Source organism: Rattus norvegicus, chromosome 15, assembly GCF_036323735.1.
Source record: "Rattus norvegicus strain BN/NHsdMcwi chromosome 15, GRCr8, whole genome shotgun sequence".
NCBI lineage: Eukaryota > Metazoa > Chordata > Mammalia > Rodentia > Muridae > Rattus > Rattus norvegicus.
In genome coordinates this window covers 47,202,441-47,218,893 of record NC_086033.1, presented here as the reverse complement: position 1 = coordinate 47,218,893, position 16,453 = coordinate 47,202,441, and the positions used below count along the sequence as shown (strand labels likewise).

The window sequence follows — 16,453 nt, the reverse complement described above, 5'->3', positions numbered from 1 at the left end:
GAATTCAGGTCTTTATTGGTGTCTAAGGTTCATGGGAGACTTCCTTTGGGTATTCTCCCACAAATGAAACTCATACTTCCCTTCTAACACTTACTTTTCCAAGAAGGAAGCAAGAGACAGTCTCTATGAATGGGTTTCTCAAATGACTGGAGATAATAGAGATTTCATTTTAAACACCAGCCACTGTTATCTCCTTCAAGACATTCTCTACACATTTGAACTCTCTGATTCACAGTCTCAGCCAAGTCAAACCCTTCACATGTTTTTGATGTGAAAGCTTCCATTGTTGCAAAAATTAATCTTTTATGGAGGGTTTTAATGGATCTGTGAGTTGGTGGCCAGCAAGGAAGCTATTAAGAATTAAATTTAAAAAGTATCATAAAAAAGGATTCAGCTTTATCATTACTCCATTTGACTATGCTTTCCTCTTCTGTGGTGGCATGCATATATCAGAATTGTGTGAGTTGATGACACTGAGACCTTTGAAGGGAATATAGGGAGACTTATCAAATCAAACCAAAAACATACAGGAAAAAAGAGTAAAGTATTTATAAACTAGAATCTGGTCTGTTCCATCAAGTTGTGCATGGATTCTCTACACCATGAATGAACAAGATGAAAGAAATACAGCTCATGATTAATGGCTTATGACTCCCCTTGACCGAAGAAGAGTTGGAACAGGTACCCGTTTGTCTAATTCCATATACAGTGTTCTCATCAGGATTAGGATTGTTGACACACCCATTACCTCACTCTTTGATGCCTAGATTATTGTGGCTCATTTTTTTCCTCCTTTCCCTACATCATCTCCACACACAATCCTGGTATACAATGCTTTCTCCTTTCTTGCATTTACTTTATTGTCTATGCAGTGTTCCACAAGCTTCTGTGTAGAAGACCTGTCCTTTTGATACTCTGTGTTTTTCCATTTTCTCTCTTTACCAAATTTTATGTAGATCACACTCCCAGTTATATGAACATCACTAAAGTTTTCCTTAAAATTTGTCTAGAAAAAAAGATAAAGAACATTTTAGTTCTGGGAAATGTGATTTAGTCCATTCTTTACACATGTAAGCTTCTGTTTTACTCTGTATTTAGGCACAATGATGAAATAACCTCCCAGATATAAGAAAGCACATTAATAAAATATAGGAAGGGGACCTGAACATCAACACTCTGATATGGAAAGAGGCACAGGCCAGGCTCCATAGATCGAAACAGATTACAGATAGTTTAAAAGTTTCTTTTTCTTTAATCTTTATTAACTTGAGAATGTATTATTTACATTTCGATTATTATTCCCCTTCCCAGTTTCTGGGCCAACATCCCCATAACCCCTCTCCATCCCCTTCTACATGGGCTTCCCCTCCGCTTCCCCCCCATTACCACCTTCCCCCAAAAATCACGTTCACTGGGGATTCAGTCTTAGCAGGACCAAGGGCTTCCCCTTCCACTGGTGCTCTTACTAGGCTATTCATTGCTACCTATGAGGTTGGAGTCCAGGGACAGTCCATGTATAGTCTTTGGGTAGTAGCTTAGTCCCTGGTTGGTTGGCATTGTTTTTCATATGGGGACTCAATCCCTTGAAGCTCTTTCAGACCTTTCTCTGATTCCTTCAATGGGGGTCCTGATCTATGTTCACTGGATTGCTGCTGGCATTCGCCTATGTATTTGCTGTATTCTGGCCCGCTTCTCAGGAGAGATCTACATCCAGTTTCTGTCAGCCTGCACTTCTTTGCTTCATCCATCTTATCTAATTGGGTCGCTGTATATGTAGGGGCAACAAGTGGGGCAGGCTCTGAATGGGTGTTCCTTCTGCCTCTGTTCTAAACTTTGCCTCCAAATTCACTGCCAAGGGTTTTCTTGTTACCCTTATGTTTGTTTGCTTGTTTGTTTGTTTGTTTTCCCATTTTCTTTCTTTTTTTTTATTAACTTGAATATTTCTTATTTACATTTCGAGTGTTATTCCCTTTCCCGGTTTCCGGGCAAACATCCCCCTAATCCCTACCCCTGCCCTTCTTTATGGATTCCCTTCCCCATCCTCCCTCCATTGCCGCCCTCCCCCCAACAATCTAGATCACTGGGGGTTCAGTCTTAGCAGGACCCAGGGCTTCCCCTTCCACTGGTGCTCTTCCTAGGATATTCACTGCTACCTATGAGGTCAGAGTCCAGGGTCAGTCCATGTATAGTCTTTAGGTAGAGGGTTAGTCCCTGGAAGCTCTGGTTGCTTGGCATTGTTGTACATATGGGGTCTCGAGCCCCTTCAAGCTCTTCCAGTTCTTTCTCTGATTCCTTCAACGGGGGTCCTATTCTCAGTTCAGTGGCTTGCTGCTGGCATTCGCCTCCGTATTTGCTGTATTCTGGCTGTGTCTCTCAGGAGCGATCTACATCCGGCTCCTATGGGCCTGCACTTCTTTGCTTCATCCATCTTGTCTAATTGGATGGCTGTATATGTATGGGCAACATGTGGGGCAGGCTCTGAATGGATGTTCCTTCTGTGTCTGTTTTAATCTTTGCCTCTCTCTTCCCTGCCAAGGGTAATCTTGTTCCCCTTTTAAAGAAGGAGTGAAGCATTCACATTTTGATCATCCATCTTGAGTTTCATTTGTTCTAGGCATCTAGGGTAATTCAAGCATTTGGGCTAATAGCCACTTATCAATGAGTGCATACCATGTGCGTTTTTCTGTGATTGGGTTACCTCACTCAGAATGATAAGGAGTGAAGCATTCGCATTTTGGTCATCCTTCTTGAGTTTCATGTGTTCTGTGCATCTAGGGTAGTTCAAGCATTTGGGCTAATAGCCACTTATCAATGATTGCATACCATGTGTGTTTTTCTGTGATTGGATTACCTCACTCAGGATGATATTTTCCATTTCCATCCATTTGCCTATGAATTTCATAATGTCATTGTTTTTGATAGCTGAGTAATATTCCATTGTGTAGATGTACCATATTTTCTGTATCCATTCCTCTGTTGAAGGGCATCTGGGTTCTTTTCAGCTTCTGGCTATTATAAATGAGGCTGCTATGAACATAGTGGAGCATCTGTCTTTGTAATATGTTGGGGCATCTTTTGGGTATGTGACCAAGAGAGGAATACCTGGGTCTTCAGGTAGTTCAATGTCCAATTTTATGAGGAACCTCCAGATTGATTACCAGAATGGTTGTACCAGTCTGCAATCCCACCAACAATGGAGGAGTGTTCATCTTTCTACACATCCTCGCCAGCATTTGCTGTCACCTGAGTTTTTGATCTTAGCCATCCTCACTGGTGTGAGGTGAAATCTCAGGGTTGTTTTGATTAGCATTTCCTTATGACTAAAAATGTTGAACATTTCTTTAGGTGTTTCTCCGCCATTCGGCATTCCTCAGCTGTGAATTCTTTGTTTAGCTCGGAACACAATTTTTTAATAAGGTTATTTGTCTCCCTGCGGTATACTTCTTGAGTTCTTTGTATATTTTGGATACAAGCCCTCTATCAGCTGTAGGATTGGTAAAGATCTTTTCCCAATCTGTTGGTTGCCCTTTTCTCCTAACAACAGTGTCCTTTACCTTACAGAAGCTTTGCAGTTTTATGAGATCCCAATTGTAGATTCTTGATCTTAGAGCATAGGCCAATGGAGTTTTGTTCAGGAAATTTTCTCCAGTGCCCATGTGTTCCAGATGCTTCCCCACTTTTTCTTCTATTAGTTTCAGTATCTGGTGTGATGTGGAGGTCCTTGATCCACTTGGACTTAAGTTTTGTACAGGGTGATAAGCATGCATCAATCTGCATTCTTTTACATGTTGACCTCCAGTTGAACCAGCACCATTTGCTGAAAATGCTATAGTTTTTCCATTGGATGGTTTTGAGTGACCATAGGTTCATTTCTGGGTCTTCAATTCTATTCCACTGGACTATCTGTCTGTCTCTGTACCAATACCATACAGATTTTATCACTATTGCTCTGTAATACTGCTTGAGTTCAGGGATAGTGATTCCCCAGGAAATCCTTTTATTGTTGAGGATAGTTTTAGCTATCCTGGTTTTTTTCTTATTCCAGATGAATTTGCAAATTGTTCTACCTAGCTCTCTGAAGAACTGGATTGGTATTTTGATGGGGATTTCATTGAATCTGTAGATCGCTTTTGGTAATATGGTCATTTTTACTATATTAATCCTGCCAATTCATGAGGATGGGAGATCTTTCCATCTTCTGAGATCTTCAATTTCTTCCTTTAGAGGCTTGTAGTTCTTATCATACAGATCTTTTACTTGCTTGGTTAAAGTCACACCGAGGTATTTTATATTATTTGGGACTATTATGAAGGGTGTCGTTTCCCTAATTTCTTTCTTGGCTTGCTTTTTGTGTAGAGGAAGGCTACTGATTTATTTGAGTTAATTTTATACCCAGCCATTTTGCTGAAGGTGTTTATCAGGTTTAGTAGTACTCTGGTGGAACTTTTGGGATCACTTAAATATACTATCATATCATCTGCAAATAGTGATATTTTGACTTCTTCTTTTCCAAACTGTATCCCCTGGATCTCCTTTTGTTGTCTGACTGCTCTGGCTAGAACTTCAAGAACTATATTCAGTAAGTAGGGAGAGAGGGGGCAGCCTTGTTTAGTCACTGATTTTAGTGGGATTGCTTCAAGTTTCTCTCCATTTAGTTTAATGTTAGCTATTGGTTTGCTGTATATGGCTTTTACTATCTTTAAGTATGGGCCTTGAATTCCTATTCTTTCCAGGACTTTTATCATGAAGGAGTGTTGAATTTTGTCAAATGTTTGCTCAGCATCCAGGGAAATGATCATGTGGTTTTTCTCTTTCATTTTGTTTATATAGTGATTTATGTTGATGGCTTTCTGTATATTAAACCATCCCTGCAAGCCTGGGATGAAGCCTACTTGATCATGATGGATGATTGTTTTGATGTGCTCTTGGATTTGGTTGCGAGATTTATATTGAGTATTTTTGAATCGATATTCATAAGGGAAATTGGTCTGAAGTTTTCTTTCTTTGTTGGGTCTTTGTGTGGTTTAGGTATAAGAGTAATTGTTTCTTCATAGAAGGAATTCAGTAGCGCTCCATCTGTTTCAATTTTGTGGAATAGTTTAGATAGTATTGGTATGAGGTCTTCTATGAAGATCAGATAGAATTCTACACTGAACCCACCTGGATCTGGGCTGTTTTTGGTTGGGAGACCTTTAATGACTGATTCTATTTCTTTAGGAGTTTGGGGTTGTTTAAATGGTTTATCTTTCCCTGATTTAACTTCGGTACCTAGTATCTGTCTAGGAAATTGTTCATTTCCTGCAGATTTTTATGTTTTGTTGAATATAGAGTTTTGTACTAGGATCTGATGATTTTTTGAATTTCCACTCGAGCTGTAGTTATGTCTCCCTTTTCATTTCTGATTTTGTTAATTTGGACACACTCTCTGTGTTCTCTCATTAGTGTGACTAAGGGTTTAATCTATCTTTTTGTTTTTCTCAAAGAACCAACTTTTGGTTCTGTTGCTTCTTTATGTAGTCCTTTTTGTTTCTACTTGGTTGGTTTCAGCTCTGAGTTTGATTATTTCCTGCCTTCTACTCCTTCTGGGTGTACTCTTCTTTTTGTTCTAGAGCTTTTATGTGTGCTGTCAAGCTGCTGATATATGCTCTCTCATGTTTTTTTCTGAAGGCACTCAGAGATATGAGTTTTCCTCTTAGCACAGCTTTTATTGTATCCTATAAGTTTGGGTATGTTGTACCTTCATTTCCATTAAATTCTAAGAAGTCTTTAATTCCTTTCTTTATTTCTTCCTTGACCAGGTTATCATTGAGTAAGCATTGTTCAATTTCGATATATATGTTGGCATTCTTTCCTTTTTGTTGCTGAAGACCAGCTTCAGGCCTTGGTGGTCTGATAGGACATGTGGGATTATTTCTATCTTTCTGTATCTATTGAGGCCTGTTTTCTGACCAATTATATGGTCCATTTTGGAGAAAGCACCATGAGGTGGTGAGAAGAAGGTATATCCTTTTGTTTTAGGATAGAATGTTCTATAAATATGTGTTAAGTCCATTTGGTTCATGACTTCTCTTAGTCTGTCTATGTCTCTGTTTAATTTCTGTTTCCATGACATGTCCATTGATGAGAGTGGGGTGTTGAAATCTCCAACTATTATTGTGTGAGGCGAAATGTGTGCTTTAGGCTTTAGTACATTTTCTTTTATGTTTGTAGTTGCCCTTGTATTTGGAGCATACTTATTTAGGATTGAGAGTTCGTCTTGGTCAATTTTTCCTTTGATGAATATCAAGTGTCCTTCCTTATCTTTTCTGATGACTTTTTGTTGAAAACTGATTTTATTCCATTCTAGAATGGCTACTCCAGCTTGCTTCTTCAGACTATTTGTTTGGAAAGTTTTTTTCCAACCTTTCACTCTGAGGTAGTGTCTGTCTTTGTCTCTGAGGTGTGTTTCCTGTAGGCAGCAGAATGCATGGTCCTCATTGCATATCCAGTTGGGGAGCTGAGTCCATTGATGTCGAGAGATATTAAGGCATAGTGATTGTTGCTTTCTGTTATATTCATATTTGGATGTGAGACTATGTTTGTGTGCTTTTCTTCTCTTTCTTTTGTTGCCAAAACGATTAGTTTCTTGCTTTTTCTAGGGTGTAGCTTGCCTCCTTCTTTTGAGCTTTATCATTTATTATCGTTTGTAGGGCTGGATTTGTAAAAAGATATTGTGTAAATTTGGTTGTGTCATGGAATATCTTGGTATCTCCGTCTATGTTAATTGAGAGTTTTGCTGGATACAGTAACCTGGGCCGGCATTTCTGTTCTCTTAGGCTCTGTATGACTTCTGTCCAGCATCTTCTGGCTTTCATAATCTCTGGTGAGAAGTCTGGTGTGAATCTGATAAGTCTGCCTTTATATGTTACTTGACCTTTTTGCCTTACTGCTTTTAATATTCATTCCTTGTTTTGTGCATTTGGTGTTTTGACTATTATGTGACTTGGTGAGCTTTTTTTGTTGATCCAATCTATTTGGGGTTCTGCAAGCTTCTTGTATGTTTATTGGTATCTCTTTCTTTAGGTTAGGGAGGTTTTCTTCTATGATTTTGTTGAAGATATTTATTGGTCCTTTGGGCTGGGAGTCTTCACTCTCTTCTATGTCTATTATCCTTTGGTTTGATCTTCTCATTGAGTCCTGGATATCCTGTATGTTTTGAACCAGTACATTTTTGCGTTTTACATTATGTTTGACAGTTTTGTCGATGATTTCTATGGAATCTTCTGCTCCTGAGAGTCTCTCTTCTCTCTCTAGTATTTTGTTGGTGATTTTTGTATATACATTTCCTTGTCTTTTCCTTTGGTTTTCTATATCCATGGTTGTTTCCCTTTGTGCTTTCTTTATTTCTTCTATTTCCATTTTCAATTCCTTCACCTGTTTGGTTGTGTTTTCCTGGAATTCTTTCAGGGATTTTTGTGATTCCTCTTTGTAGACTTCTACTTGTTTATTTATGTTTTCCTCCATTTCTCTAAGGGAGTTCTTTATGTCTTCTTGAAGTCCTCCATCATCATGATCAAATGTGATTTTAAATCTAGATCTTGCTTTTCTGGTGTGTTTGGATATTCAGTGTTTGCTTTGATGGGAGAATTGGGATCCAATGATGCCCTGTAGTCTTGCTTTCTGTTGCTTGGGTTCCTGCACTTGCCTCTCGCCATCAGATTTTCTCTGGTGTTACCTTGTTCTGCTATTTCTGACAGTGGCTATACAGGCCTGTGTGTGAGGAAATCTGTAGACCTGTTTTCCTGTTTGCTTTCAGCCAAGTATGGGAAGAGAGTTTTCTGCTTTCAGGCATGTAGTCTTTCCTGTCTACTGGTCTTTAGCTGTTCCTGTGGGCGTGTGTTCTGAGTCCACCAGGCAGGTCACTTGGAGCAGAAAAGTTGGTCTTACCTGTGGTCCCATTGCTGAAGTTGCTCCTGATGGGCTGCTTTTGAGCTCTCTGTGAAGGTGGCAACCAGGGGGCCTGTGCTGCCTTTTCCTGGTTTCCCCATGCACTGTGGTCCCAGATGGTGTTAGGTGTTTTCCTCTGGAGTCAGAAGTGTGGGCAAAGTGTAATCTCTTCTGGCTTCCCAGGCGTGTCTGCCCCTCTGAACGTTTAGCTCTCCCTTCCATTGGATTTGGGTGCAGGGAGCTGTTGATTGGTTCCCTTCAGGTCCAGGCAGTGTCTGGACTGCAGAGGACCTGCCAGTTGAGTGCCCCTATCTTCCGGGTCTCATAGGCCCTACACCCATTTTTACTATATTAATCCTGCCAATCCATGATTATTGGTGATCTTTCTATCTTCTGAGATCTTCTTTGATTTCTTTCTTCAGAGACTTAAATTTCTTTTCATATAGATCTTCCACTTGCTTGCTTAAAGTCAAAACAAGATATTTTACATTATTTGGGACTATTGTGAAGGGTGTCTTTTCCCTAATTTCATTCTTACCCTGTTTATTCTTTCAGTAGAGGAAAGCTATTGATTTGTTTGAGTGAACTTTAGACCCAGCCACTTTGCTGAAGTTGTTTATCAAGTTTAATAGTTCTCTGTTGTAACTTTTGGGATCACTTAATTATCCCATGATATCATCTACAAATAGTGATATTTTGACTTCTTCCCTTCCAATTTGTATCCGTTTGACCTCCTTTCATTGTCTGATTGAACTGGCTAGGACATTGAGCAGTATATTGAATAAGTAAAAAAAAAAAAATACCTTGTCTAGTCCCTGATTTTAGTGGGATTGCTTCAAGTTTCTTTCCATCTAGTTTGATGTTAGCTACTGGGTTGCCAGATATTGTTTTTGCAATGTTTACGTATGGACTTGAGTTCCTGATATTTCCAGAACTTTTAGCAAGAAGGGGTGTTGAATTTTATTAAATGCTTTCTTAGAGTCTAATGAAAGGATCAAGTGTTTTTTATCTTTGAGTTTGTTTGTATGATGGATTATGTTGATGGATTTCCATATATTAAACAATCCTGGCATCCCTGGGATAAAGCCTACTTGACCATGATGGATGATCATTTTCATGTATTTTTGGATTCAGTTTGCAAGAATTTTATTGAGTATATAAGGGAAATTGGTATGAAGTTCTCTTTCTTTGTTGGGTCTTTGGGTGTTTAGGTATAAGAGTAATTGTGACTTCTTAGAAGGAATTTGATAGCACTCTGTTTCTGTTTTGTGGAATAGTTTTGACAGTATTGGTATGAAGTCTTCTATGAAGGTCTGACAGAATTCTGCACTAAACCCATCTAGTCCTGGGCTCCTTTTGGTTGGGAGAATTTTTTTTTATCTTTATTAACTTGAGTATTTCTTATTTCATTTCGATTGTTTTTCCCATTCCCGGTTTCCAGGCCAACATTCCCCTAGCCCCTCCCCCTCCCCTTATTGGTGTTCCCCTCCCCATCCTCCCCCCATTACTACCCTCCCCCCAACAATCACGCTCACTGGGGGTTCAGTCTTGGCAGGACCAAGGACTCCCCCTTCCACTGGTGTGCTTACTAGGCTATTCATTGCTACCTATGAGGTTGGAGCCCAGGGTCAGTCCATGTATAGTCGTTGGGTAGTGACTTAGTCCCTGGAAGCTCTGGTTGGTTGATATTGTTGTTCATATTTGGTCTCGAACCCCTTCAAGTTCTTCCAGTCCTTTTTCTGATTCCTTCAACGGGGATCCCGTTCTCAGTTCAGTGGTTTGCTGCTGTCATTCGCCTATGTATTTGCTGTATTCTGGCTGTGTCTCTCAGGAGAGATCTACATCCGGCTCCTGTCGGCCTGCACTTCTTTGCTTTATCCATCTTATCTAATTGGATGGCTGTATAAGTATGAGGCACATGTGGGGCAGGCTCTGAATGGGCGTTCCTTCTGCCTCTGTTTTAAACTTTGCCTCCCTATTCCCTGCCAAGGGTATTCATGTTTCCCTTTTAAAGAACGAATGAAGCATTCGCATTTTGGTCATCCCTCTTGAGTTTCATGTGTTCTGTGCATCTAGGGCAATTCAAGCATTTGGGCTAATAGCCACTTATCAATGAATGCATACCATGTGTGTTTTTCTGTGATTGTGTTACCTAACTCAGGATGATATTTTCCATTTCCATCCACTTGCCTATAAATTTCATAATGTCATTGTTTTTGATAGCTGAGTAATATTCCATTGTGTAGATGTACCACATTTTCTGTATTCGTTCCTCTGTTGAAAGGCATCTGGGTTCTTTCCAGCTTCTGCCTATTATAAATAAAGCTGTTATGAACATAGTTGAGCATGTGACTTTGTTATATGTTGGGGCATCTTTTGGGTATATGCCTAAGACAGGTATACCTGGGTCCTCAGGTAGTTCAATTTCCAATTTTCTGAGGAACCTCCAGACTTATTTCCAGTGGTTGGGAGAATTTTAATAGCTGCTTCTATTTCTTTAGGAGTTGTGGTGCTGTTGACATGGTTTATTTGCTCCTGATTTACCTTTGATACCTGGTATCTGTCTATAAAATTGTCCATTTTCTCCAGATTTTCCAGTTTTGTTGAATATAGGCTTTGGTAGTAGGAACTGATGACTTTTTAAATTTCCTGATTCTGTTGTTATGTCTCTCTTTTCATTTTTGATTTTTTTTAATTTGGATATACTCTGTGCCTTCTGGTTAGACTGGCTGATGATTTATCTACCTTGTTGATTTTCTCAAAGAACCAGTTCCTGGTTTGGTTGATTCTTTGTATAATTCTTTTGTTTCTTCTTTGTTGATTTCATCCCTGAATTTGATTATTTCCTGCCTTCTACTCCTCCTGGGTGTATTTCTTTCTTTTTATTCTAGAGTTTTGGGTGTGCTGTCAAGCTGCTGACATATGCTCTCTCCTATTTCTTTTTGTAGGCACTCAGAGGTATGAGTTTTCCTCTTAGCACTGCTTTCATTGTGTCCCATAAGTTTGGGTATATTGTTTCTTCTTTTTAATTAAATTCGAAGAAGTCCTTAATTTTTTTCATTATTTCTCCTGTGATCAGGTTGTCACTGCGTAGAGCATTGTTCAACTTCCACGTATATGTGGGCTTGTTCTCATTATTGAAGACCAGCCTTAGTCTGTGGTGATCTGATAGGATGCATACAATTATTTCTATCTTCCTATATCTGTTGAGGCCTGTTGTTGACTGATTGTATGGTCAGTTTTGGAGAAGGTACCATGAGGTGCTGAGAAGAAGGTATATCCTTTAGTTTTAGGATTGAATGTTCTATAAAGATTTGCTAAATCCATTTGGTTCATAACTTCTGTTAGTTTCTCTATGTCTCTGTTTAATTTCTGTTTCCACGATCTGTCCATTGATGTGATTGGACTGCTGAAATCTCTTACTATTATAGTGTGATGTGCAATGTTTGATTTGAGCTTTAGTAAGGTTTCTTTTATGAATGTAGGTGCCCTTGCATTTGGAGCATGGATATTTCAGATTGAGATTTCATCTTGGTGGATTTTTCTGTTGATGAATATGAAGTGTCCTTTCTTATCTTTTTTGATGACTTTTTGCTGAAAGTCAAGTTTATTCGATATTAGAAAGGCAACTTCACCTTTTATCTTTGGACCATTTGCTTGGAAAGTTTTTTCCAGCTGTTAACTCTGAGGTAGTGACTGTCTTTGTCTCTGAGGTGTATTTTCTGTATGCAGCAAAATGCTGGGTCCTCTTTACATATCCAGTCTATTAGTCTATGCCTTTTCATTGGGGACTTGAGTTCATTGATGTTGAGAGATATTAAGGAATAGTGATTGTCACTTCCTATTTTCATTGTTTGAGGTATAATTATGTTTGTGTGTCTCTCTTTTTGTTTCATTGCAAGGAAATTACATTATTTCTTTTGCACAGTGTAGTTTCTCTCCTTGTGTTGTAGTTTTCAATCTATTATCCTTTGTAGGGCTGGATTTGTAGAAATATATTATGTAAATTTGTTTTTTTTTCATGAAATATCTTGGTTCCTCCATCTATGTTATTAGAGACTTTTGCTGGATACAGTAACTTCGGCTGGCATATGTATTATCTTAGGGTCTATATGACATCTGTTTTGGATGTTCTGGCTTTCACAGCCTTAGTGAGATGTCTGGTGTACTTCTTATAGATCTGCCTTTTTATGTCGCTTAACCTTTTTCCCTTACTGCTTTTAATATTCTTTATTTGTTTTGTGCATTTGGTATTTTAACTATTATGTGACGGTAGGTATTTCTCTTCTAGGCCAATCTATTTGGAGTACTGTAGGTTCCTTTATGTTTAAGGGTATCTCTTTCCTTAGGTCAGGAAAGTTTTCTAAATTTTCCTGAATGTATATTTATTGGCCCTTTAAGTTGGAAATCTTCACTCTCTTCTATACCTATTATCTTTAGGTTTGATCTTCTCCTCGTGTCCTGGATTTCCTGGATGTTTGGGGCTACAGCTTTTGGCATTTTACATTATCTTTGACAGTTGTGTCAATGTATTCTACGTATCTTTGCCCCAGAGACTCTCTCTTCATTCTCTTGCATTCAGATTGTGATGCTTGTATCTATGACATCTGATCTCTTCCTTAGGTTTTCTGTCTCCAGGGTTTTCTCCCTTTTTGCTTTCTTTATTGTTTCTATTTCCATTTTTATTTTTTCCATCTTTATTATCTTGAGTATTTCTTATTTACACTTTGATTGTTATTCACTTTTACGGTTTCCAGGCCAACATCCCCCAACCCTTCCCACTCCCCTTCTATAAGGGTGTTCTCCTCCCCATCCTCCCCACTTTACCGCCCTCTCCGCAACAATCACATTCACTGGGGGTTCAGTCTTGGCAGGACCAAGGGCTTTTCCTCCTACTGGTGCTCTTACTAGGCTATTCATTGCTACCTATGAGGTTGGAGCCCAGGGTCAGTCCATGTATAGTCTTTGGGTAGTGGCTAAGTCCCTGGAGGCTCTGGTTGTTTGGCATTGTTGTTCATATGGGGTCTCAAGCCCCTTCAGCTCTTCCAGTTCTTTCTCTGATTCCTTCAATGGGGGTCCCGTTCTCAGTTCAGTGGTTTGCTGCTGGCACTCGCCTCTGTATTTGCCATATTCTGGCTGTGTCTCTCAGGAGATATCTACATGCGGTTCCAGTCGGCCTGTACTTCTTTGCTACATCCATCTTATCTGTTTGGTGGCTGTATATATATCTGCCACATGTGGGGCAGGCTCTGAATGAGTGTTTCTTCTGTCTCTGTTCTAAACTTTGCCTCCCTATACCCTCCCAAGGGTATTCTTGTTCCCCTTTTAAAGAAGGAGTGAAGCATTCGCATTTTGGTCATCCTTCACAAGTTTCATGTGTTCTGTGCATCGAGGGCAATTCAAGCATTTGGGCTAATATCCATGTATCAATGAGTGCATACCATGTGTGTTTTTACTGTGATTGGGTTAGCTCACTCAAGATGATATTTTCCAATTCCACCCATTTACCTATGAATTTCATAAGGTCATTATTTTTGATAGCTGAGTAATATTCCATTGTGTAGATGTACCACATTTTCTATATTCATTCCTCTGTTGAAGGGCATCTGGGTTCTTTCCAGCTTCTGGTTTTTATAAATAAAGCTGTTATGAACATAGTGGAGCATGTGTCTTTGTTATATGTTGGGGCATCTTTTGGGTATATGCCCAAGAGATGTATAGCTGGGGCCTCAGGTAGTTCAATTTCCAATTTTCTGAGGAACATCCAGACTGATTCCCAGAATGGTTGTAACAGTCTGCAATCCAACCAACAATGGAAGAGTGTTCCTCTTTCTCCACATCCTTGCCAGTATCTGCTGTCACCTGAGTTTTTGATCTTAGCCATTCTCACTGGTGTAAGGTGAAATCGCAGGGTTGTTTTGATTTGCATTTCCCTTGTGACTAAAGATGTTGAACAATTCTTTAGGTGTTTCTCAGCCATTCGGCATTCCTCAGCTGTGAACTTTTTGTATAGCTCTGAACCCCATTTTTTCTTATTTATGTTTGTTTATAACTTTTTACAATATATATTTTTTTATTAACTTGAGTATTTCTTATTTACATATCGAATGTTATTCCCTTTCCTGGTTTCCGGGTCAACATCCCCCTAACCCCTCCCCCTTCCCTTCTTTATGGGTGTTCCCATTCCCATTCTTCCCCCATTACCGCCCTCCCCCCAACCGTCACATTCACTGGGGGTTCAGTCTTAGTAGGAACAAGGGCTTCCCCTTCCACTGGTGCTCTTACTAGGCTATTCATTGCTACCTATGAGGTCAGAGTCCAGGGTCAGTCCTTGCATAGACTTTGGTTAGTGGCTTAGTCCCTGTAAGCTCTGGTTATTTGGCACTGTTGTTCACATGGGGTCTCAAGCCCCTTCAAGCTCTTCCAGTCCTTTCTCTGATTCCTTCAATGGGCGTCCCGATCTATGTTCAGTGGATTGCTGCTGGCATTCGCCTATGTATATGCTGTATTCTGACTGTGTCTCTACATCCATGCTCCTGTCGGCCTGCACTTCTTTGCTTCATCCATCTTGTCTAGTGGCTGTATATGTATGGGCCACATGTGGGGTAGGCCCTGAATAGGTGTTCCTTCTGCCTCTGTTTTAATCTTTGCCTCCTTGTTCCCTGCCAAAGGTATTCTTGTTCCCCTTTTAAAGAAGGAGTGAACCATTCACATTTTGATCATCTGTCTTGAGTTTCATGTGTTCTGTACATCTAGGGCAATTCAAGCATTTGGGCTAATAGCCACTTATCAATGAATGCATACCATGTGTGTTTTTCTGTGAATGTGTTACCTAACTCAGGATGATATTTTCCATTTCCATCCATTTGCCTATGAATTTCATAATGTCATTGTTTTTGATAGCTGAGTAATATTCCATTGTGTAGATGTACCACATTTTCTATATCCATTCCTCTGTTGAAGGGCTTCTGGGTTCTTTTCAGCTTCTGGCTATTATAAATAAGGCTGCTATGAACATAGTGGAGCACGTGTCTTTTTTATATGTTGGGGCATCTTTTGGGTATGTGACCAAGAGAGATATACCTGGGTCCTCAGGTAGTTCAATGTCCAATTTTCTGAGGAACCTCCAGACTGATTTCCAGAATGGTTGTACCATTCTGCAATCCCACCAACAATGGAGGAGTGTTCCTCTTTCTCCACATCCTTGCCAGCATTTGCTGTCACCTGAGTTTTTTATCTTAGCCATTCTCACTGAAATGGCTCAGGTGAAATCTCAGGGTTGTTTTGATTGGCATTTCCCTTATGACTAAAAAGGTTGAACATTTCTTTAGGTGTTTCTCAGCCATTCGGCATTCCTCAGCTGTGAATTCTTTGTTTAGCTCAGAACACAATTTTTTAATAGGCGTATTTGTCTCCCTGCGGTCTAACTTCTTCAGTTCTTTGTATATTTTGGATATAAGCCCTCTATCTGTTGTAGAAGTGGTAAAGATCTTTTTCCAATCTGCTGGTTGCTGTTTTGTCCTAACCACAGTGTCCTTTGCCTTACAGAAACTTTGCAGTTTTATGAGATCCCATTTGTCGATTCTTGATCTTAGAGCATAAGCCATTGGTGTTTTGTTCAGGAAATTTTTTCCAGTGCCCATGTGTTCAAGATACTGCCCTAGTTTTTCTTCTATTCGTTTGAGTGTATCTGGTGTGATGTGGATGTCCTTGATCCACTTGGACTTTAGCTTTGTACAGGATGATAAGCATGGTTCGATCTGCATTCTTTTACATGTTGACCTCCAGTTGAACCAGCACCATTTGCTGAAAATGCTATCTTTTTTCCATTGAATGGTTTTGGCTCCTTTGTCAAAAATCAAGTGACCATAAGTGTGTGGGTTCATTTCTGGGTCTTCAACTCTACTCCACTGGTCTACTGTTTGTCTCTGTACCAATACCATGCAGTTGTTATCACGATTGCTCTGTAATACTGCTTGAGTTCAGGGATAGTGATTCCCCCGGATATCCTTTTATTGTTGAGGATAGTTTTAGCTATCCTGGGTTTTTTGTTATTCCAGATGAATTTGCAAATTGTTCTCTCTAAGTCTTTGAAGGATTGGATTGGTATTTTGATGGGGATTTCATTGAATCTGTAGATCGCTTTTGGTAAAATGGCAATTTTTACTATATTAGTCCTGCCAGTCCATGAGAATGGGAGATCTTTCCATCTTCTGAGGTCTTCTTAAATATCTTTCTTCAGAGTCTTGAAGTTCTTATTGTACAGATCTTGCTTGATTAAAGTCACACTGAGGTACTTTATATTATTTGGGTCTATTATGAAGGGTGTCGTTTCCCTAACGGCTTGTTTCTCTTTTGTCTAGAGGAAGACTACTGATTTATTTGAGTTAATTTTATACACAGCCACTGTGCTGAAGTTGTTTATCAGCTTTAGTAGTTCTCTGGTGGAACTTTTGGGATCACTTAAACATACTATCATATCATCTGCAAATAGTCATAGTTTTACTTCTTTTCCAGTCTTTTTGCC

At 39.5% G+C, this 16,453-nt stretch overlaps 1 protein-coding gene across 3 annotated transcripts in view; it reads left to right on the top strand.

Moving 5' to 3' along the window:
- The window catches only part of Ssxbl1 (SSX family member B like 1), a 40,621-nt gene that overhangs the window by 5,530 nt on the left and 18,638 nt on the right, over positions 1-16,453 (top strand). The window contains exon 6 of one of the 3 annotated variants that reach the window (XR_010057937.1): positions 581-9,447. The exons of the other annotated variants lie outside the window; for them this stretch is intronic. The gene's annotated coding sequence lies outside the window, so the exon portion shown is untranslated. Of the gene's footprint in view, positions 1-580; positions 9,448-16,453 lie in introns of those variants that run through there. 3 annotated transcript variants of the gene reach the window in all.